At 46.7% G+C, this 23,202-nt stretch overlaps 1 protein-coding gene across 2 annotated transcripts in view; it reads left to right on the top strand.

Moving 5' to 3' along the window:
* Positions 1–1,272: 1,272 nt before the first annotated feature.
* Positions 1,273–23,202, top strand: part of ZMAT4 (zinc finger matrin-type 4) — a 258,917-nt gene continuing 236,987 nt past the window's right edge. For both annotated transcript variants that reach the window (XM_063138888.1, XM_063138887.1), the window contains exon 1: positions 1,273–1,408. The gene's annotated coding sequence lies outside the window, so the exon portion shown is untranslated. The remainder of the gene's footprint in view (positions 1,409–23,202) is intronic.

The following is a 23,202-nucleotide window of genomic DNA, read 5'->3' on the forward strand; positions in this document are numbered from 1 at the left end:
GTATTTGTGCTTTTAACCTGTTGATTGTTTTACTATGATTTTAATTTTTGGGAACCGCCCAGAGACCTTCGGCTATTGGGCGGTATAGAAATGTAATAAATAAATAAATACGACAATGGAATCAGTTACCTAGGGAGGTTGTGGGCTCTCCCACACTAGAGGCCTTCAAGAGGCAGCTGGACAACCATCTGTCAGGGATGCTTTAGGGTGGATTCCTGCATTGAGCAGGGGGTTGGACTCGATGGCCTTGTAGACCCCTTCCAACTCTGCTATTCTATGATTCTATGATACCCCTTCCTGCCTAGGAGAATCCAGGGACCAGTCATGGTACGCAGACTCAGCCCAGATCTTGAGGGTAATTCATTGGAAAATTGCTAGCTGTACTTCAGTGATTCACAGGCATTCTGTATTTTGTTCAGAATCCAGCTTGCTGAGATTCTCAGCTTCCTTCTTTAAAAACAAAAACAAAACCAAGTTTCTAGCTCTTATGGCAGTGAAAATAGGTTTGCGAGGCAAGGCTTATGAAATCTCTGAAGTCAAGGGGTGGCTTACCTTTTCAGCAGTTGTCAAAGAGTGGAGCTTCATTGGGCAACTTCTTTTGACCTACAACCCCCATCATCCCTCCCCGTTGCTGGCTAGGCCTGCTGGGAGTTGTAGGCCAAAACATCTGGAGAGTCACAAGTTCCTGGCACTCGCTTTCGAATAATCCCTGCGTCCCTCCCCGTCATCGGGGGAAGCCAGAATAAACTCTGCAAAGCAGTTACGTCCCCCAGGAATAAACACTGCAACGATCCGCACCCCTTGCTGACAATGCATCCATGTCTTTCGGGCATTGCTATCCTGCCTTTCCCCCAAAACCGAGGCGGCGTACAGCGATAACAGGTTGCAGAATTTGTCTGGGCGCCAAAAAGCTTTGTTCGCAAGAAAAACAGATGATGGAGAGGCGCTGGTGGGAAGACAAACACTTCTCCGAGCAGCCCAGGGGCTCGGCCTGGCAGGTGGCCGCTCCTTGCCAGCCTCCGTCGGAGGGCTCCCTTTGTCTGCCTTGACACCAGTCGGCACAGCCCGAGATGCAGCGCTTGTCTACAGAACACATAATTAGCCCTTCGCGATGCTCTCGATAATAGCAGCAGCTAAATAGCGAGGGAGGCTGCACTCCAGCCAAGATGGGCTAGCACCGGGGCAGCCGACCAATAGCAGCTGCCGGGGGCGGAGCCTGAGATCCTGCAAATAATTACTAAATGCATTTCTAGCCCAGTTGGTCTGGGCTGCCGAAAGACCAGGCTGCAGAGAGAAGCAGCAGGAATCCCAGCGCCAGTGTGTGTGTCTGTGTCTCTGGAACGTTGTCATAGCATCCTCCTTCCTGGACCAGCTCCCGCCACGGGCTTCACATCTTCCTCGGCTAAAGGTACTGTCTCCTGGGTTAATCGTACCGTCTGACACTTGCGATTGCTTTTGCGTCCGGGAGAAAAGTTTGATTAGGGAAATTGCCGCTGTGCCTGCCTCTCTCATGCTTTCGGCTGTCGTCGTGGGCCCCCCCAAAATTCGCAGGGGTTCGCTTAGCTTTGGGCTCCAAAATCATCACAGGCCACAGCTAGACCTAAGGTTTATCCTGGGATCATCCAGGGTTCGCCCCTGCCTGAGCACTGGATCCCCTGTGTGTCACCTAGATGAACAGGTTTGACCCCTGGACAATCCAGGGATAAACCTTAGGTCTAGCTATGGCCACAGTCATCATCGTTACGGACGGAAGCAATGTGTTGCGTTTTTTTCTCCCCTCTCTAACTTTAAGGGCAGGGTGATGTGCGGCAGCAGCGTAAAACTGGTTGCGTAGGTGCCTTGAAGAACAACAAACACGATGGGGCTGAGTGTTTAGAATGCTGTGTGTGAGCAAGAGGGCCGGGGGGGGGGGGGGAGAAAGAGAAAGGTCCGAATCTTTGCCAAGTGCAATCATCGCTGTCAAGGCAAATCTATTTAGATCCGTTGTTTTGGTTTTAAAACCATGTGGTCCTCTCCTGTTCATGTTTATGCAGGAGGAAGTCCAACTGGGTTTGATGGTGCCTGCTCCTAGGGAAGCATGGCTTGGATCGCCGCCTTCGAAGCTGGGACTTTGAAAAGGGCTTGGCGCAAGACCCAAACTTGCCTAGCTTCATATCCAGGGTTGTCTACCTGAACTTCATTCAAACGTCTGTAGGCATGCAACAAAGCAGCCGTGCTCTCTGGCTGGTGAACCAGTCAGAGAACTTTTCCGTCGAGGCCCATGAGAAAGGCTTCCTGCAGTTTCCGTAGCTGAGCAGGAGGAGAGTGAATTTTGAGGAGTGCCGCTTCTCATACCCTAGTGCTTCTTTTATGCAGTTCTTCAAGGAGGGCATTCTTCTGCTGCTTGCAACCGGTCCCCCCTGACTTCATTTCCCATGATCCTTGGCTGTACGATGGGCTGCCGGCTTCTCCTCTGCTGAGCCAGCAAAGTTTAACGGCTCAGGCTGTGGCTCAGTGGTAGAGCACCCACTTTGCAAGCAGAAGGTCCCTACCTGACATCTTCAGGTAGGGCGAGGAAAGAATCCTGCCTGAAACTCTGGAGGGCTATGGCTGCCAGTCAGTGTCAGCAATACAGGGCTAGATGGAGTCACAGTCTGACTCGGAATAAGGCAGCTTCCAATGTTTCTAATGCGCAAAGATGTTGCCTGAGCACTCCTCTCATGCACACAAGCTGGGTTCCAGTCCCCCTGTCTCAAACAACCCCAGAAGTGGGAAGTGCGGCATCACTGAATAAAAGCTCTTTGTACTTCTGCTGCGATTCTCATGCACTATCAGGAAAAACTTTCTGACGGAAAGATCTGTACAACAGTGGAACGGTCTACCTACCGAGGTTGTGGGTTCTCCATCTCTGGAGGTTTTTAAGAGGAGGCTTGCCAGCCACCTCTCATGGATGTTTTAATAGGTTTTCCTGCACATTGCAGAGGGTTGGACTAGTTGATCCTTGTGGTCCCTTCCAACTCCACCATTCTATGATCTGGATATACAATAGTAGCCCATGTTGCACCTCGAGTGTTCAATAGCCACATTTTCTTTTTGCTGGCCCTGCTCCTGTGCCTCTAAAAGCAACCTGATGAGCAGGAAAGGAGCAGGTAAAAATGGGTTCCCTGCTCCTCCCCACACTGGGGGAAACATCACCCGTTAAATTTCTGCGAGACTGTTGTTAACCTAGGAGCAAAGCCAATTTTAAGAAAGGAAAAGCTGGCAATCTTTCTTCTGCAGATTGCCAGCCCTCAATAACCTGAAAATCTGGGCTGGCTCAAAATGATTAAAAAATAAAGGCGGGGAGCTGTTTTCTCACTTGACCCTTCAAGTCCCTCTGTTGGGAGTGTGCCAGTGAACATTTTCACTGTGGGACAGAAAGCGGATGAGCCTGAATTCTCCTTACAACCACCAGTGTAGGTATTAATTTCACATTCCAAATGCGGGACGTACAACCCACGCAACGGCTTCAAACCTCATGTGTGTAAAGAACCTACGAGGAGCCACCCTGGCCCATCCACACTTTGGCGCCTGTGTTTTCATCCATGCAGATGTTATGTCTGCTGCTCAGCATGGCTGAGCCACATCTGAGCCTGAGCCACAAGCATCTATAGGATGGAGCTCAATGCAGGGTGGATTCCTGTATTGAGCAGGGGGTTGGACTTGATGGCCTTATAGGCCCCTCCCAAATCTACTATTCTATGATTCTATGAAACTGCCTTGGATCGGGGCAGATCCTTGGTCCATCTTTCAAGCTGAGTTTCATCTACTCTGCCTGGCAGCAGCTCCAGGGTCTCAAGCATGGATCTGTCTCCATCATCTGGTATCTTCTCATTTTCACTGGAGTTCCTGAGCAGCACACCTGGGACCTTCTTCATGCAAAGTGGGCATTCTCCCACTGAGCGAGAGCCCTCCCCATCTGTGAGCAGTCCCAAGCTGATGGCTTAGCAAGGTTTTTGGTTCTGAAAACACAGTGGAGGCTGATGGTTCCGATTTCATTGGGGCTGTAAACCCATTTCTGGCTTTCAATCAGAACTAGCTGGAAGTCTTGGGGAGCTATCCAAGGTGCCAGTCCTATTTTTTTGGGGGGGGGGTAGGGTTCAGCACCTTGGATAGCTCCTTTAGAGCTCTGGCTGGATGTGACTGAAACCAAGAATGGATTTCCAGCCCCACTGAAATCGGAGCCACCAGCCTCCATTGGTGAAACATCACTCAGAATTGGCTAGGTGAGTCGTATAAGGAATGGTGAGCAATGCTGCATGCCTGGCAACAGCACACCTGCGGACACTCACTCGCACTGATCCAGAGTGTGCTCTCAGGATGGAGAATGGCAAGTCATTCTTAAGAGAGCCAAGGGTGATTTGACAAAGGCGTCATTGGCGGTGGCATGCACACTCCGCCCCGTTGTCTGGCTGTCGTCTCTGTTCAAACAGGTTTTGCAGGTTCTTGGGGCACTGCAGAAGCCTGCAAAACCTGTTTGGACAGATGAACACACCATATTCTTTTAGACGCCAGGTGAAGAACTTTTTATTTTCTCAGCATTTTAACAGTCTCTAAATTAACTTTGCTAGTTTAACTTTGCTACTTTAAATTTGTATTCCTGCACTGCTGCTGATTTTATCCTGGTTGTGCATTTATATTGTATTTGATATCATGTTTTTATACTGTTGTTTTATACTTTGAATGGTGCACCGCCCAGAGAGCTTCGGCTATTGGGTGATATAAAAATGCAACAAATAAATATAAATAAATGAATGGGCACCGTGGCCATTGATGCTTCTTGTTTGGGAGGTGGTGGTATTCAGCCTTAGGTTTTCCTGCTGCTTTGTCACTTTATTCTGGCATTGGAACAGCATGGATGCTTCTGCCTGAACCGAGCAAAGAGGCAGGAGTTTGTTAAAAATCACAAACCCCCTCCCCCCAAAGTGGCTGCCCAGCCTGTGTATTCTTGTACAGCCACGTGTTTCAAGCATTCTCACTTCCAGCGGCAGGCAGGCAGGCTGTGATAGCAGATGCAAATTCCCCTTCCTGGGACTGTGATCCTGGCGTGGTTTGCAGCTCCCTACTCTGCTCAGAGCTGTCGGTGGCCCCCGTCGGATTGCCACAACTGGAGCGTTTGAGGAGGCAGAGCGGAGTCGCGGGTGTCTAACGGCGGACGGCGGATTCCTCCATAAGAGTCTTTGTTCGCTTGCCAGAGACACGTTAAGCTTGCTTTTCTGCAGGGTTGGCTCCGCTTGCCAAATGGGAAAGGCTTTTGATTTGATACAGAATATTACGAGAGATGGTTTGAAAGAGAGTTGCAGCAGACAAATGACTCATCTGCTGTTGGAAGAGAACAGGGGGGGGGGAAGGAGAGACGGGAGCTGGAGAAATCCGTCTCTTCTCCCTTTGCTTCCTGCCTTCCAGCGAAAGGGCATTTGGGTGTTGGGGTGGTGGGTATTTATCTGCAGTTAATGCATGGACTATGGTAGGAACTTTGGCTAGACAGAGAGTACACCTGCTCATGTGCCGAGAGGCATGCTGCAGTAAAGGCGTGAAGTGTGCTCCATCCTGGTCACTTTTAATTGCTCCAGGTTGTGGGGGTCTTAGTGGACAACTAGGTTTCCAAGAGGGATGTGATGGCTGTCCAGGGACACCCCTACCAATCCAGGGTAAGGGACTGTGAAGCATGTCTCACTGCCTCGGACACCATGCCATCGGATCTCTTGCCCCTGAATTGGCAGGTGGGGCAGGTGGGGTCGGCCACCGACGCTACAGTTTAAGATCTATCCTGTCCAGTCTCATCTTTGTTTCTAGATTTCCTTTCCAAAGCACTCAGGGAGACACACGTAAGATAAATCAAAGCTGTTTTCACGAAAAATCTTGTTCTAACTTTTTTTTAGAAAAGGATTAAAAACCTATCAGAATGAAACAGCTGCAGCCCTCCTGGAATTTAACAAGAGAAACAGGCAGGAACTAGACTATCCTGCAGCCTGACCTTATGCATGTCTACTCAGAAGTAAGTCCCAGTGAATCCAATGAAACTTCCTTGCAAGTGGCTGTGCACAGGATTGTACATTTACAGTTGTCACCGAACGTCGCATCATGAGTGCAAAAGTTTGGTATGATGTTGGGGACTCCTGTTTGGGGGGGGGAAACAAGCAAAAAGACCAGTGACATTCCTCCAAGCAGGCTGGAGTCTTTCTGGGATGCTCAAAGATACTTTCACCCCATTGCTTTCACCTCCTGCACAGCAGTAAATCTTCTCCTCTGCGGGTCTGTGCAGAGTTGCCTCACCTGCCGGGAGATGTTTGCTTGATCCAGAAACAAGTGCAGCCTTGAAATGCTCCCAGTACACTTAACAAACATAATAACAATAGTTTCATTGTTGTTATGAGTAGTTATAAGCTGCTGACATCAGCAGTGTCAAAGCGGTGCACCCATACTATAAAAAGCAAAAACATGGCAAACCAACAAATTGAATAGATTGTAGGTATGTGCTCCGCTCCGATTAGAAGCGTAGAAGCAGTAGCGAATTGGCCTGCTCCGCCTTGCCCAGAGGCGGAGTAGAAGCGGACCGTGGACCCCTAGAAGCAAGGCGAAGAGAAGCGCCTATTTTTTGGAGCTCCTCTTTCAGGTGGACTGCTCCGGTCGCCATCTTGAAAAATTTCGCCCATAGGATTGCATTGCGGAAAACAATCGGGGATAACTGGGTTGTTTTTTAAGCTATCATTCTGAAAATTCTTGTGCTCAGAGAGTCATGGATGGGGGTCATTTTGAGACTACTCTCACCTCTCTGCGTCATGCGGGTCGCGCGCTAGAATTTTTTTAAAAATCGGGTAAACAAACATGGCAAACAGAGACAGCGTGGGTCAAACGGCAGTTTTCGCCCATAGGATTGCATTGCGGAAAACAATCGGGGATAACTGGGTATTCTTGTGCTCAGAGAGTCGTGGATGGGGGTCATTTTGAGACTACTCTCAACTTTCTGCATCCTGTGGTTCACATGCAATATTTTTTTAAAAAAATCGGGTACATTTATAATACAAACGATAGGGTAAACCGGCTGCGGCGCGGCGGGGTTTATTTGAAGCGATGACAGGCACATTCAACTCCCAATCCTGATGAGAATTGATCTCCTCATGAAGCATCCTCCAATCCCAGCGTTCGAGGGGGGGGGACTAAGGCAGAGTCATCCTGAGATCTGTGAGCTCTCAGCGTCTTGTGGGTTTGGCGTTCGTTGGGAGAGGGTCTACTTAGCTAGCTGCTGCTGTGTACTTTGGAGATAGATTAGGATTTTAGCTTGGCGCGTGTGTTTGTTTGCTTCTTTCTTTTTGCTTAGTTTGCTCTGTGTTTTTCCCTTACTTTGATTTAATATAAACTTTATTTTAAAATTTTGGAGTGTGTGTTTGTTTGTTTGGTTCGTTTCCCCCCTCCCCTCTCTTAAAGCCTGATTGTGTGCACTGCTTTTGTGTAGTGCAACAGCCACAGATTGAGCATTTTGGGGAAAGCATACACACACTTCTTGTCCCATTTCCCTACATTTAGTAATATTCTTAAACATATTCTTATATTCTTATACATGGACACATGGATAAGCTATCATGGTGCCGAGTTTGAGGTTTCTAACGTGCAAATTGACGGAGCTATCGAAAGGGGTGTGAATTAGGGTTATGGGTGGTGCGTTAGAGGTTAGAGCCGTGCCAAAAATCAGGGGATGATGGGACTGCCTTGAGTCTGGGCGTCCATGTGGACACATGGATAAGCTGTCATGGTGCCGAGTTTGAGGTTTCTAACGTGCAAATTGACGGAGCTATCCCAAGGGGTGTGAATGGGGTGCCCGATTTTCATAAATTCCCCCAAAATCAGGGGATGATGGGATTGCCTTGAAACTTGGCGTGCATGTGTATACGTCCTTGAGGTGTCATGGTGCCAAATGTGAGGTTTCTAAATTGAACAGAAAAAAAGTTGTTTACTTTTTTAGCTTTCAATGCAACCCTATGGGGGGAAAAACGGAGCTCCGATCCAGATCTGGAGCTCCGAGTGGAGCGGAGCGGAAATGGGCGGAGCGGGGGCGGGGCAAAGCGGCCCGATCCGAAAATCGCAGATCTGGAAGTGAAGCGGAGCGGGGGGTCCGTGCACACCCCTAATAGATTGTGTATCAGATGGTAGGTTCAATTACTCAGGGAAGGCTTGGATAAACAGATCTGTCTTCAACATATGTCTAAAGATAAAAAAAAAATTTTTGGCACTTCTCTAATCTCGAAGACACTTTTGGATGTTTCCCTTGTGATAGCTAAATGAAAGTGTCCCCTGAATAAACCCTAGGTCAGTGTTTCGAATTAGGGGGTAATAGCTCTAAGTGTGGGTCATGGAGTCCTGCGTAGGTATGTTGTTTGAGCTAAGGGCTAAGCAGCGGAGGAGCTGTGTTGGTTATAATTTAGAGGTATGGCAACAACTGTGTTTTAAAATTTAGAGACAGCCAAAATTCCAGGAATGACTTCTCTTAGTAAGACGTTTGAGAATTCCTTAGGGAAGATGTATGTTTCTGTGTGTGTATAGTAAGCTTGCTGCTTACTGCAGTTCTAGAGATGAGTTTTGCCATGTTTGCTGCAACCGTTCAGCTACGGGGGTACGTGGGGGATTCTTGAAGAACTACTCTGATATCAGGGGAAGTAAGCTAGATATTAAACTGGGCACATATAAGAACAGGTGAAGGTTCCAGCTGGATCAGAGCAAAAGTCCACATTGCCTGCATTCTGGTTCCCATAGCGGCCAAACAGATGCTTCCAGGAACCCCACAAGCGGGCATGAACGCAGCACCACTCCCCTGCAACTGGTAGTCAGTGAGCTCTGGTTGTGAAGGTTCATGTAGCCATCATGAGTTGCAAGGTTTTTGTTCTGTTCAAGGGGACATCCGTGAAAGTAGAACAGCTTGGCCATGCCTTGAATCAGTGAGGTGTAATTCTTTCTTCCTTAAATATCTATTAGTTACTAGAGACGGATGAATCTGCCCATTTCAGTTTCTCTCCATTTCTCATTTTTCTAACCTTAAAGTTGGTTTGCCCCCAAATCTGAGAATTTTTTAAACAGTTTATATGAACATTTGTATGAATGTCTGTGCATATCTATGTGCATTTCCCCCACACCATTTTTCCTAATCTACATATTTTTCTGCAAGCCATTGCCCAAATAGAATGTACTTAAATGCAATTATATGCACATCTTTGCGTGCATTTCTCTTTCTCTCTCTCTCTCTCATGGGAGAATTCCATTGCAAAACCTGGAGAAGTATGCATTTTGAATGAGAACTGAGTTTTGGTTCGAAATTGTGAATTTAGGTAAGTTTGCATCAAAATCCCGCTAGTAGTCCTCGAACTTATTATTATTTATTATTATTATTTATTTATATAGCACCATCAATGTACATGGTGCTGTACAGATTACACAGTAAATAGCAAGACCCTGACGCATAGGCTTTCAGTCTCTCCCTGATTTCTTTTGATGGCAAAGACAAGCCCAAGAAGGATTTGTGGCCAATGCTTGAGCCTCCAAGTCTGACCACAACTGTTTTCATGCCTTTGAAAGGAAGCCAGCTGGGCCTGAGTCGTTGCTCTCAGGAAGGAATTTTTTCACGCTCTCCACTTCCCAGAGCAGTAGTGCATTTCAGAAAGTCAGCCCTTTCCCTGCATCAGTTTCCTGGTGAGTAGTGGTGATGGACTGTGCTTGTGTAATATCTGGTTTCCCCCGCCCCTTTTTTTGAACCTTTTCCTCCAGTCCCAGTACACTTTCAAAGTGGCATCAGTTCCCCACAAACAAGCAGCATGCGCTTAGCACTTCCGTGCCAGCTGCAAAACTCAGACTCCCGTTTTGCAGCTGCCTATCGGTAGGGCCGGCCTCTCCCCAACAGGGCCGGCCCTACCATTAGGCAAGGTGAGGCCATTGCCCCAGGCAGCAGATGCTGGGAGGCTGCAGCAAGGTATTCATGGAGAGTGTGTGAGAGAGAGCACAGTGTGCCTTGAAGTCTACTGTGCTACCAGCCAGCTGCCATCAGGTTCAGTGGAAGACATGGCCTCATTTTTAGTGCTGAAGACAGATTCATCTGCCTGTCTAGACAGATTTTGTACATGGAATGAGAGGGGGGACCTTCTTATTCTTTGCCTCAGGGGAAGCAACATGTCCTGGGCTGGTCCTGTGTCCCAAACTTGCTCCCACCCCCATCACTACACAAGTAGTTAGGATGCGTTCAGTAGGAAGGAGCCATCAGACGTGAAAAGTCATCAGTGGCCCAGGTGAACATCTTTAGAGATCAAGACCCTGGAGGAAGCATCTTCAGCTATAAGCTTTTCTTTCACCCTATTTTTAGGGGCACAAGTGAAGCAGGCTGAGGTGCACCGCGGGATTCCTAGCAAATGTCGCAGAGAATGCTACCCCCAAACAGCTGTGCATGATCCAAGAGCTGCAGACGACTTGGGAGCTACCTCTGGGTTTGGGCCCTGTTGCTGCTCATAGTTGCTTAGGAAGGGAAAAAAACATATCTTTCAGTGTTTCCAATGGAAGCTGTTCTTTTAAGCTGAATGGCAAGGGGGGGTGCGAGAGAGAGAAGCAACTGCCTGTTAGGGTGAGGAAGGGTTTAAAAGTGGGAGAGGGGACAGGAGAGGTTGCAAATGAATTGTCATTTAAAAGGAACGACTGATTGGGGGGTGATCTGGGTCGAGATGCCAAGACGTTGAAGAATGTATTTTATTTGAAGCGATTTGCATGAGCAATGAATCGGGCGGCTTTGTATTCTGTCAAATTTAAAGGCGTGCTAGTAATTGTTTCTGATTTTGCATAAATGGATATAAATGTCCATTTGCACATTTTAGGCTGATTTATATCCTACGGGCCTTTGCCCCAAATCTTCATTTCCTAGCAATGCTCCGCCACGGCCCTCGGCCATCTTGCAACTGAACACAAGAACCTCGCACCCAACCCCCGAGAATTTCACCAAAATGTCCTTCTTCATTGTTGTTTTGTTTTAAGCCATTTCTTTCCCAGCATGGTGAATGAGAAGGTTTGAAAGAAGGGGAATAAATTCCCAGCCCAGCACTACTAATTTCATGGTTTGTTCCCCACCAAGGAAAACCACCCATGGGAAACTGGAATCCTCAGCAGAAAACCAGAAGGGGTGTAGATGTGTGGATTTTGTAAGTGGAAAGGGATCACAGTCTTTAACCCTTTTCTCTGCTACCTGTTTCCCCCCCCCCCAGCAGTGGGGACAAAACATACAAACATCTGGGAGAGAAAGGGTTAAGAAGTCCCTTCTAACACCTCCCTGGTTAATCCTCTCCTAAACCTTCCAGATTTCTTTGTGCACTTTTCCTTGGGAAAAACAAACCAACGAAGGGAAAAGGAATCATGGAACTTTTCATTTTTATTGGAATTTGTAAGCTCCAGTGGGCAGGGAACTGTCTCTCCTGCCCAACTTTTATTTTTTTGCTTACGATATACTCTGCAAAGCTCCACGTGCACTGATGGAGTTATATGAGTAATCACTGCAAAGGTGGTTGTGTAGTACCAACCCCCGCCCCCCAGTCCCACACCCTTTTCAGGCTGATTTTTCTGCCTCCAGCAGAAATTGCTGTGGTGTCCAGGTGACTGTAAAAGATAGTAAGACCCGTCAAGCTGCAGCTTTTCTGTGCCTCGTCCCCAGTGCGGCACTGGGCCAGAGTTCTCTCTTGCAGTCTGCATTGTGTTATGCCAAGTAATTTCTATCTGTCCTTCCTCATCCTCCCCGGGGAGTCACCTGGAAAGATTAATGCTGTTTCTTTCCTCGGTTTCCGCCACAATCTCTCTGTGAAGTCATATCACCCTGCCTGCCTAGAGCAGGTTTGCTGCTTAAATACGAACACCCTCCTTGTCCCCCTCTGCAAGAGGGATGTGTGAAAAAATTGTTTGGTTTTTTATCAGGATTTCCCCAGTTCTCACTTTCCAGACTCAAATGCAGTCTGGAGTCGAAGGGTGTCCGGATCTGCAATGTGATTTGTGGACCGAAGAAATGAATGCATTCGACAGCATAAAAATGCGAACTTCTGAAAAATGCACTTGGATGTACTTTAATGGGAGGAGAATGCATACATTTCAAAGCTGCTCGCAATTCATGCATCCACATGGACAACAGGATGAAAATACTCAAGCATTTTTGTACAAAAATAAAAAACAGAGCTTGCAATCTGAGATGAAGATGAGATGGAACGAATTTGATGAGCTTGAATTTTGCTGATTTGCACATCCCTATTTTCATTTATTTATATTTTAAATGCCCTGGAAGGTCGTTGCTATTTTTGATTTTCAGGTCTTCCTTGTAATACTCTCAGGTTCACACCCGCTCACTGAAAGCTCGGTTTCCTGACATAGGTTGGTTTGGAGTTCAGGCCTTGCCTCAGGCATCACATTGCTAGTGCTGAAATACCATGCAGCCCCACCTATTTTGCTACCACACATCAATTGGGTTCTGGCCACTGCCTCATCTAGCACAGAAGCTGCACCGTAGTCTCTGTGGTGCAGAAAGCCAGATTTCTCTAGCCTGGTGCCATCCTGTTGTATCCCACTACAATGCCCATCATCCCTGGCACCATAGCCATTAGGAATGGTGGGAATTGGAATCCAGCACAGCTGAAAGACATCAGGGTTGGGGCAGGCTAAGACAAATAGAATGCTCCTTTCCCAAACCCAGCATCTTGTATTGATCTCATATCATTTCCTATTCATCCATGTTCTTCTCCTAAAGAAACAGATAGAAAAAAAAGTCCTCCATTACATCGCAGAGGAAAACACTCTTGGGTTGGGTTGGGGTTTTTTAGACCCTCGACCCCCACACCTATTGCGATCACAAACTGCAGAAAGGTCATCTCTGTCTGCTGCAGCCTTAAGTTTGGCAACCGTTCAACCTGCCCTTACTGCTGTGCCTTTTAGTTAGCTACATTAGATCACAGCATGGAGAGGAATTATGATACCCCCTTCTAATCATTGCAGCTCACGCTGCTGTGAAAGGCACATCTGCAGGAGTTGATTGAAAAGTTGGCGGCGTCCCGTCTAGAGATGGAGGAACGCCTCCATTTTGCTTTCTTCCACATTTGAATTTTTCAGATCTCATGGTGTGTCCCCCACCCACTCTCCTGAATATGAAGAACTTGGTGAATTGTGGTAAATTCTGATAAAAACAAAAATGAACAGAAACGAAACTCCCACCTGTCTGCACCAGGCAAATGCAACTGGTCCAGCAACTCCCAGCATGGAGAGGACCATAATGTACCTGCCAGCTGCAGAGCTGCTGAGGATGAGGAACCTGTCAGGAAAAAGACGTAGCCACCCTGATTTAGGGCTACGGTGGTTAAACATGCAGGGATTCAAAGCCAGACTTTGAAGCGCTCAAGTTCCCTGGGCCTGGATGGATGGATCTTTTTTCACTCCCCCCTCCCCATCTCTGAATTGTTTAAATTCCATGTTGTTGTTGTTATATCCTGCCCTTTTCCCAATACTGGAAAAAGTTGGTTTTTTTGTCTCAAATATGGAGAATATTGTGAATTTTGGTAAATTCTTGCCAAAACTCAATGGAAATGAAATTCTCACCTATCTTAATTCCATTGACTTTGCAACACCCTAACCTTACTAGAATGTAGTAAATGAACCAATAGTTTTCTTTTTTTGTGGGCAAATTTCTGACTGGAGGAAAGCTGGTACCTCTTTTTTCTTCTAACGACATTCCCCCCAAAGCATAGTAGGGACACATACCCCCAAATAGCAAAATAAAGAGCAGTATCTCTGATACTGTCACTGCATTCAGCCTGCCCTCATTCTTTTTAGAATAACACAATTGGGGAAGTCTCCCAGACTCACTTACTGGCCTCTGTCCCAGTACCTCTTTAGAAATTAAGCATTGCCTTTGTCTGTAAAAACAATACCAATGTTTTTTGGGTGGGCATAACACTCTTAAATTTATCTATATCATGGTGAAAGTGTGCCCTTAACGCTGCTTTGATCAATTAATTAAAACTTTAGTTGATTAATCTGCTGATACTATGGATTATAACCTGTAATATTTGCCATAAATCCATGCTTTGATCTAGGCTAGGATTCCAAAATGTCCTGGACGAAACGTAGAATCCTTCCCAGGATTTATAATAGTCTGGCAAAGCCAGGGCTAATCCGCCTGTAGCTGTATTGAGAGAAAGGAACTACAAAATAAACTCCACATCTTCTAAACTTGGATGGAAGCCAGACTCTTATTTCTGAGAGTTCCAGGCCTCTGGACACAACAGAACCTTAATTTATTTGGGGTTGGGGTTTTTTTAAGGACTGAGAGTGATTTAGCAAGAGCTACTGCTGGTATTTAGGGTTTGGCAAACTGTGTTAAAATTATGGGGGGGGGGGCAGCAGGAGTCCCAGCTCTGTACCTTTTATGATCCAAATGGGTAATGATTTGGATAAAGGGGGGGTAGTGGGGGGCTTGTGAAATTCAGGGGAGCACCCCTGCACCTCCTGCCCTCATACGTTGAGCACTGTTTGCAGTGACAGTTGGCTGCACTGCTGTTGTCTATGGCCATTTCTACACCAGCCAGAAAATGTGGGCTGGTTAGGGCATGATAGCATTCTTCAAAGACTTGAAAGGTTGTCACACAGAGGAGGGCCAGGATCTCTTCTCGATCCTCCCAGAGTGCAGGACATGGAATAATGGGCTCAAGTTACAGGAAGCCAGATTCCGGCTAGACATTAGGAAAAACTTCCTGACAGTTAGAGCAGTATGACAATGGAACCAGTTACCTAGGGAGGTTGTGGGCTCTCCCACCCTAGAGGCATTCAAGAGGCAGCTGGACAACCATCTGTCAAGGATGCTTTAAGGTGGATTCCTGCCTTGAGCGGGGGGGTTGGACTCGATGGCCTTTTAGGCCCCTTCCAACTCTACTATTCTATGATTCTATGAGTCCCTGTGCATCCAAATAACTAGGAGGAAGGAGGGACAAGAACAGGTTTTCCCAAGGATAAGTACTCCCTGGGAAAACCCGATTCTTCCCGCGGTCTCGGGATTGTCCTGAGACCGTGGGAGGCATGGCCACCTGTCCCAGCTTCTTCCCTCTTCCCCATGAGTAGCAGGGATCGGTAGAGGGAAGGAACCAGGCTGGGAGGAATCAGGGGTGGGGGAAGCAGTGTCAGGGCTTCTTTTTAAAAAAACCTCCTGTTTTAGCTCCTTTAAAAAAAAATGGCAGGCACGACACCCTCCTTCCACCCGGGATGTTGCGAACGCATTTAGATTAAGGAGAGGATTTCGCAATCAGGATATCACGAGATTCTCCCCCTTCCCTCCCTCTACACTGGGCTGGTGTAGAAATGGCCTATGTGAGAGCATGCAGGGCATCAGAAAGGCACACCTAGTGTTGTTGTAACTCGTCTCAAAATTCTTTGGCAAACGATTTTCAAGGCAGGGAAAGGTAAAGGCTGCTGAGATGGGAGAAAGCCTAGGAGGAAAACCAGAAGCGGATTTTTGAGAGGCAGGATGGGAAGGCTCAGTTCTGGGGCTGAAAACAAATTTCTGGGCTGAGCCTGTGCTCAGAGAGACCCTGTTCTTTAATCCCGAGAGTAGGTTGTCCGCAGTGCCACCATCTTGCATCTGGCTCCATTTGGTGGACATAATGGTTGCAGTAAAAAAGCAAAGTAGATCTCACTCTGCCGCCCCCCACGACCCACACGTCACCAAAAACAGGAGAAAAGAGGTCACAGGATTGCATTGCATTTGCACATGTTAATTTGTTTGTAGACATGCATTTAGAAATAATCATTCTAATTTAAATAGAAATACAATCCAATTCATCTCAACGTTGTGGGGGAAGATGGTGCAACTGGTGTGCTTGTTTGATCCAACGCTGCTAACTGTGGATGGGCAACTTCAAAGGCCCTGGCTCTCTTTTCTTCGTTTTTTTTTTAAAATCAGTGTTCACTGGAACAGGGCTTATGAGAATTTCATTTACGTTTGCAAATTATGTTCTGTTTACAACACTGAACATTGATGTAGGCAGGAAAGTAGCTCGCCAATTCCTTTAAAAAAAAAAAAAAAAAAGGTCAATTTTCACACTTGACGCTATGGGAGGAAAGTGCACATTTTTTCAATGTGCTTTCTGCCCCCCCTTTTTTTAAAATGTGCATTTTCCCCATTTGAAATGCACACCTTTACTGTTGGAACGAAATGAAGAAGTGTGCAAATGAATGTGGGAAATGAGACGAGATGAACAGCAGGCTGGTGTTCGGAGTATGTAGGTGAATGCAAAAATGGCTTGTTCACCCATCGTTACACTGGAGCTTACACCCCAGAAAGTGTGCTGAGGAGGATTGCAGCCTTAGTCATCTTATAGGGTGACCATATGGAAAGGAGGACAGGGCTCCTGTATCTTTAACAGTTGTATTGTAAAGGGAATTTCAGCAGGTATCATTAGTATGCATGCAGCTCCTGGTGAAATTCCCTCTTCATCACAACAGTTAAAAATGCAGGAGTCCTGCCTAACATGACTAGATACAAAAGACAGCAGGGCTCCTGCAGCTGTCACTGTTGAGATGAAGAGGGCATTTCACCAGGTGCTGCATGCATACAATTGACACCTGCTGAAATTCCCCTTTCAATACAACTGTTAAAGAAACAGGAGCCCTGTCCTCCTTTCCCTGTGGTCACCCTAGAAGTTCAACTGAATGGTCTGGTTAATTGACCGAGGGCCTGTTCAGACAACATGCTAAGCCATGGTTAGGGCTGCTAACCATTTTGCAGCAAGTAGTTAATGAGCGTGTTTAAACTGTGGTTAAGTAGCCACCATGGTTAGAAAAAAATGCCATTCACACGATATGCAAAGCCATCAGGGCTAGCTCAAAATGCTTAACCATTTTATTGTCTGAACAGGACCTAAATCTTAAGGCTGTAATCCTGTCCGCTCTTACCCTAGAGTAAGCCTTCTTAAACACAGTAGAATTTCTGAATAAGCATGTATACGTTCAGATTTTCAGCTGATAGATGCTTAGGGCCCAATCTACACCAAGCAAGATATAACACTTTAAAAATGTTATGAAAACGGTATAAGTAATGTGTCCTAGGCCTGAACAGTTGTCATAACCATTATAAACTGTTATAAGCAGTAGTGTAGATCCTGCCTAGGTGAGGTCTTGCTTTTTCGTTTTCCTTTGGTTTGGGTGTGTTATGTTACTATTAGGCCATCACCAATATGTTCCTTGTTAATACAGAAGGAATGGACAGGAAAATATCTGTGATAGCCTCTCAAGAAGCAATAAATGTTGCTTAAATCAACTGTAACTTGCCTTATACTTCTGTTAGTGACTTGAAAGAGGCACATTTGTTTTAACTGAGTTGTGTGATTAACCAACTATTTAGTTAAAAGGCTAATGGCAAATCAACTCAAATTCATTAATTGGTTGACAGTCAACTAATAAGATTCAAGGAGCTCTGTCTGTCATCATGCAGGTGAATTTCCTCTAATACGATCGGACTTTCCCTTCCTCTCCTCCATCCTACAACTCCTGTACCATCTAAATCTACTCCAGAAGAGGTCCCCCCACAACCCTTTGGAGTGGTTTGGGTGCATCAGGAGTCTGCAGTGTATGTGTGTCAAGGGTAGGGTAGGGTGGGGTGGGGTGGGCGGTTGGAATCCATTTGGATGGCAGTGTCCTTTGCAATAGCAGGTGGGTGGAAACCATGAGCTATAGCCCGGCATTTTTGAAAAATATTTCAAGCATTATACATATTTTGAAAATCCAAATACTCTACGTAAAACCTGCAAACAATAAACGTCTCTACAAATTATGTATATCTTAAAAACAGTACATGGCATTTCCGAAACCAGAGTCTGCATATTCTCTTGTGAATATTGCTTCCAAAAGCTTTAATGCTTTAATATTTTCTTTTACGGTTTGTAATTTTCTTGTTCAAAGGCTTTATTGTTTTCAATTGTTTTATACCAGTTTTGTGACATTTTAGAAGATAATAGTAAAAATTAAATAAATAAATGGGTTTACTCTTGAGTAAATATGGGTAGAATTGTGCTGTAATGACTTTTCTTTTTGGAAAAGCTTTTCCAATGTTAACTATACCAATAGTTAGTATGTTTTTGCTTTTCTGTACTTAAAAACAAATTATAACATAATAACAGGATGTTTGCATTTTTAAAAGTATATTTTTTTTAATTTTTACTGTGTTTAAAATGCAATTTTAATGGATCTTTGTAGTCATTGGGGACTTATTAGTTCCAGATTGGGATTAAAATATATGAAAACCATGTGTAGCACCTTCAGGAGATTCCCAGTTATCCAGGAAATACACATGAGATTTATATGCCATGGCTACAACCTGAGATGTACTCAAGGCTTTGTCCAGATAATGGCATATCACTCACATGGCTGGGCTTAATGTCAGCCTTTGTCTTCATATAATTGGAGCAACATGGCAGAAAAGGCAGTGAGTGATGTCACCCTTTCAGCGGCCATCTTCCAACGTACTTCATTTAGAACTATTGTTGTCCTCTTCTTAGTCCACACCCAGGGGGACAAAGTAATATTCCTAGGATACATTTTGGCAGTCTCAAACATGTCCTTCCTTGTCTTATTCGTTTAAATGACCTTGACTTACCCTTGCTCTCAGTTGCCTTCCGTGATGTCCTCATGTAGATCATTCAAGAGGCAGCTGGACAACCATCTGTCAGGTATGCTTTAAGGTGGATTCCTGCACTGAGCAGGGGGTTGGACTCTATGGCCTTTTACACCCCTTCCAACTCTACTATTATATGATTCTACAATTGATTCTGAGTGGTTGAGATTTTAATGGCAAGCTCAGCTCTTGCTATATTATGGTCATGCCAGTTCCTCACTCATTTGACTGTAGCACCAGGTGGTGGTGGTGGTGGTGGTGTGCGTGTGTGTGTACACGAGCCATTCCAGATTAATCGCCACAAAAGCAACATGCGTATTGCCCAATGTCAACTCAAACACAACATTTGTAAGAGAGACAGTTAACAGGTGTAGCTCAGAGTAATTGCATGTCAAGAGATAAAGTGATGTACCGCATGGGTGAGTCAGAACTTCGGAGGAAACACTCTTCCAGAGAATATGGACAGATCTGAACTGTGAGAATTTATTAGCTGGGTGCTCCTGGCACCATGCCCCAAATGCTGTCCATGCAGGGTGGAAGGTAACATGACGGGCAGACATTGTTCACCACCAAACACCTGTAGAGGTGCATGTATGTACGTGACACCTCACATATACACAGATTTCAATCACAAAAGTAACAGGGTGCAATGGGGATTTTAGACCCCTTTTCCCCACTGAAATCCCCCCTCTGCACCTTCCAAACTGGCCTTCTGTCTGTTTCCACAGCACTGCTACAAACCCACACTGATAAACAGATGTAGGAGGTACAGCAGAGGAAATGCATCAGGCAGGCAAAGGGTTGAGTGCACACCCTCCCACTGCTTCTCCACTTGAAACCGCGACCCCTCACTATCACCACCCTGGCTTTTCAGCTGTTGGGGGGCTGGTGCCATCACACATCTATTTCAGCCTTTAGCCTGTCTAATACAAAACACGAACATGTCAGACCTGCCATATTTATTTGTTTTGATAGCACCCTCAGAGCACTCTGCTCTTTATGGAGTACAAAAAGGAAAGGTCCTTGCCCCAAGGAGCATGCCATCTAAATTTGACACAGAGGAAACAAGAGTGTGAAGAGGGGTGGCGGTAAACAGGGAAGCAATATATTGGGCTGAGACTGGTTGTGGCGCCTGCTGTTTGCAGATCCAAGCCACCACTGCAGATTCTTGTTATGTGCGAACCCAGAGGGGGTCAGTTGTTGGGGTGGCTGACAAGCCACCCTGAACCAATGGGCGGTTTTAAGGTTGCGGGTGTGTCGTTAACCACCCCGATTCAGCTTTGCCGGGGTTGCATGTAACAGGAAGCTACGGTGTGGCCCACCTCATCGTGTATATTCAAAATGGCAGCTCTTGACGCGCCAAGAAGCCCTATGGGGGAATCCATCCACACTGGCTTCTCCTTTCATGCCTTTGGCTTGGGACCAAGTTGCATTGCAATAGGGCAGATTTGTCCAACTTGGTGCCCTCCAGATATTTGGGACTACAACTCTGTGCATTCCTGACCATTGGCCATGCTGGCTGGGGCTGTTGGGAGTTGAAGTCCAAAACTTCTGGAAGGCACCAGATTGAGGAAGGTTGCAGGAGGAAAAGGAAGCTAAGGGTTTGTATAAAAGGAGCACACAGAATAGGCACCATGCAAAAATGGCAGGTCAAAAGCTTGTTGTCAGGACTTTGCCCTGACAAAGGGGTCTGAACCTATTTTGGGGATGGGGTTCAGCACCTTAGCTCCTTCAGAGTTCTGGCTAGCTCTGACTGAAACCCAGAATGGATTCACAGCCCCACCAAAAAAAAGAGCAACCAGCCTCCGCTGCATCCAATTGATCCATATGACGGCATCACGAAGGGCAATTCTGAGTGAAGGTTTCCCTGTTGTTGCAACCGTAGTAGTTTTGGTGCAGACCTCCGATTATGTATCAGAAGAAGTATCCAAGCCTCTGGGCAGCAGAACCCCAGTCTTGCATCCTGATTTACACTAGGGATGCCGCCAGCACCCAACTGGGACCGGGAGTCCTGCGGAGGCCCCCACATCTGCCCCCCAGACCCAGTTGGGTTCTCCCCATATGAGCACGGCCCCCCACATGAGTGTCCACAAGGCCCCGGCGAGTGCTCAGCAGCTGCCTGCACACCGAAATTACACACTTCCCCTTCCTGCATCAACGGCGGCTGCCATGGGGAATTGCACATTTCCCAGAGCCTCCGTAAATTGCACACTCCTCCCCCCCGCCATTGACAAAGGTAGAGGGGACGTGCGCGGTTTTGGCGCGGGGGGCAGGCGGTTGGGGCGAGCACTCCCGAGGCCAATGCAGGTGAGTTTGCCCACCCCTGCCTTATGCTTTGCTCTGTGCTACCGTGACTTGGCACACCAAAGCACCTTCCTCGCCTCACAGTCACCTTGGAACAAAAGTGCACGCTGATGCTTCTGCCTTTGTCTGTTGTGCTGACGGGTCTAATTCTCTTCCCCCCAGCCGATGGAGCACCTGCTGGTGCTGCTGGCTGCAGTGTAACATAACCTGAGCAGCCAACGCTCAGACAGGGAACTCGGGTGGAGGCGGGTGTGTGTGTCTGTCTGTCTTTTGGAGCCTTGCGGTTCACTTACGCGTTTATTAATTAAAGGGAAATAAAGTTGCCAAGAGAGATCTAATTCACAGCACAACCTTGAATTGGGGAAATACTCCCACGGGAGCCCTCCCTAATTCCTCTCTAATTTTATTGCTGTTTTCATTTGTTGTTGTTGACTATTAATGCTCTCATGCCCCCCTCCCTCTCCAGATAGCTGGTTTTGTCCCATTTAATGAAAGGTGGCTGCAGATAAACAGAAATACGTTTGCAGAAAAGTGACCATTGTGTATCTCTAACTCCTACTTCACTTAACTGCGGAGCAGCCAAATTCTAACACGGCAAGGTTTTTTTGCAACGGAGTGTAGCATAAGAAGCCATGCCCCCTTAATAGCAGTGGCCACACCCCCTCCCTTCACTTAGGCCAATCTCTTACCTGTTGCCAGAGAAAAAGGAGACCAACTTGCAGAACATTTGCATTCGCTGATGTAGATGTATAAACGCAGGGGCGTCCCATCCAAATAGGTGATCTAGGCGGTCGTCTGAGATGCCAAGCTAAATGGGCGCCAAATTTGAGGGGAGGGAAATACAAATGTAAAAAACCCAACAATGAATAAAATATTATTTGAAATTGGACTGAAACATTTAGCTATCGTTTACAAATGCATTCCGAAAATCCCGTGCCTCTGTTTTATCTGATCTCAGAAACATTGGTTAGACAGACAGAAGGAAAAACGGAATAATTATGACTCTTTTTAAATAAGTACACTTTAAAAACATTAAATGGAAAATAGGGACGAAATATTTCCCCCGAACCTTGGCCTCAAACTGCCCCTTGGAGTTTGGGGGCAGGGGGGCGGATGGCATGGTTCGCTTAGGTCGCCAGTTCCTGGCAGCTAGTCTAGGGCCACCCCTGTAGATATTGAAATTTATAATAACCATCTTTTAAATAGATATATATTTCATCATAACGTGGAAGATGGACCAGGTGAGCTGTGTGCCTGCTGCTCACAATGCTGCCCAGATGCTAACTTTGATGGGCAAATTCATGGCTTTTGCTCTGCCTTCTTAGGGCTCTTCAGCCTTAAGCCAGAATTGGATTGGATAGCCGATCCATTAGAGGACACTTTCAAATGGAGAGTGGCCTGCTGACAGCACTTCAAATAAAGGACTGTCCAAGAAGCAGTGAGCGTGGCCGACGCCAATTATTATTATTATTATTATTATTATTATTATTATTATTATTTATATAGCAGTTGCCCAAGCAAACAGCCCAGGTGGCCAGGAGGCGTCTGAGCGAGCGGCCATTGCTTGGCTCTGTTGCCCACCTGCACGCCTCCCACCCAGCCAGACTGCCCACCTGGACAACCAGTGGTGCATTTTCCTCTGTCCCGCTGCCTCCTGTTCTGGCCACTCCCTGGAACGGGAGAGAGAAGGCTGCTCCCTGGCTTGCCCACCTCTCCCAGAAGTCTCACATGACCTCCAAGATGGGTTGTCTGAAGTCTCACGAGACATCAGATAACCTCATCCTGGAAGTCTCGTGAGACTTGAGACTTCTGTGAGAGGCCGGGGCACCTTACAGGAGGCAGCCATTGCGTGGGGCAGGGGGGCAGGATGGCGGCGGCACGTGGGGCAAGGTGCGGCGGCGTGTGTCAGGCAGCGACCCGGCTCGGGCCAGGCCTGTTGATTAGGATAGATTTCATTTTAAAGCAGCTGCTGCTAATCTGGAAGTGACTCCTTGTCATCCCCCTTCCTCCCGAGTGCAGTCTTGATCCCGTATCAAGTGCCGGCAGTTCAAAGGGACCTTAATCCATTATGGTGACAAATGAAGGGGGATCTGCACTGCCAATTCTAACAAGGCAGCTTAAAAGGACCCCATTTTGTGCTTTTGTTGGAGGAGAATGATGAAACCTTCCTCAAGGTCAAAGCCAGAGTCCCCTGAAGAAGGCAAAATGGAACACTGAGTTGT

Source organism: Elgaria multicarinata, chromosome 12, assembly GCF_023053635.1.
Source record: "Elgaria multicarinata webbii isolate HBS135686 ecotype San Diego chromosome 12, rElgMul1.1.pri, whole genome shotgun sequence".
NCBI classification, from domain to species: Eukaryota; Metazoa; Chordata; class Lepidosauria; order Squamata; family Anguidae; genus Elgaria; species Elgaria multicarinata.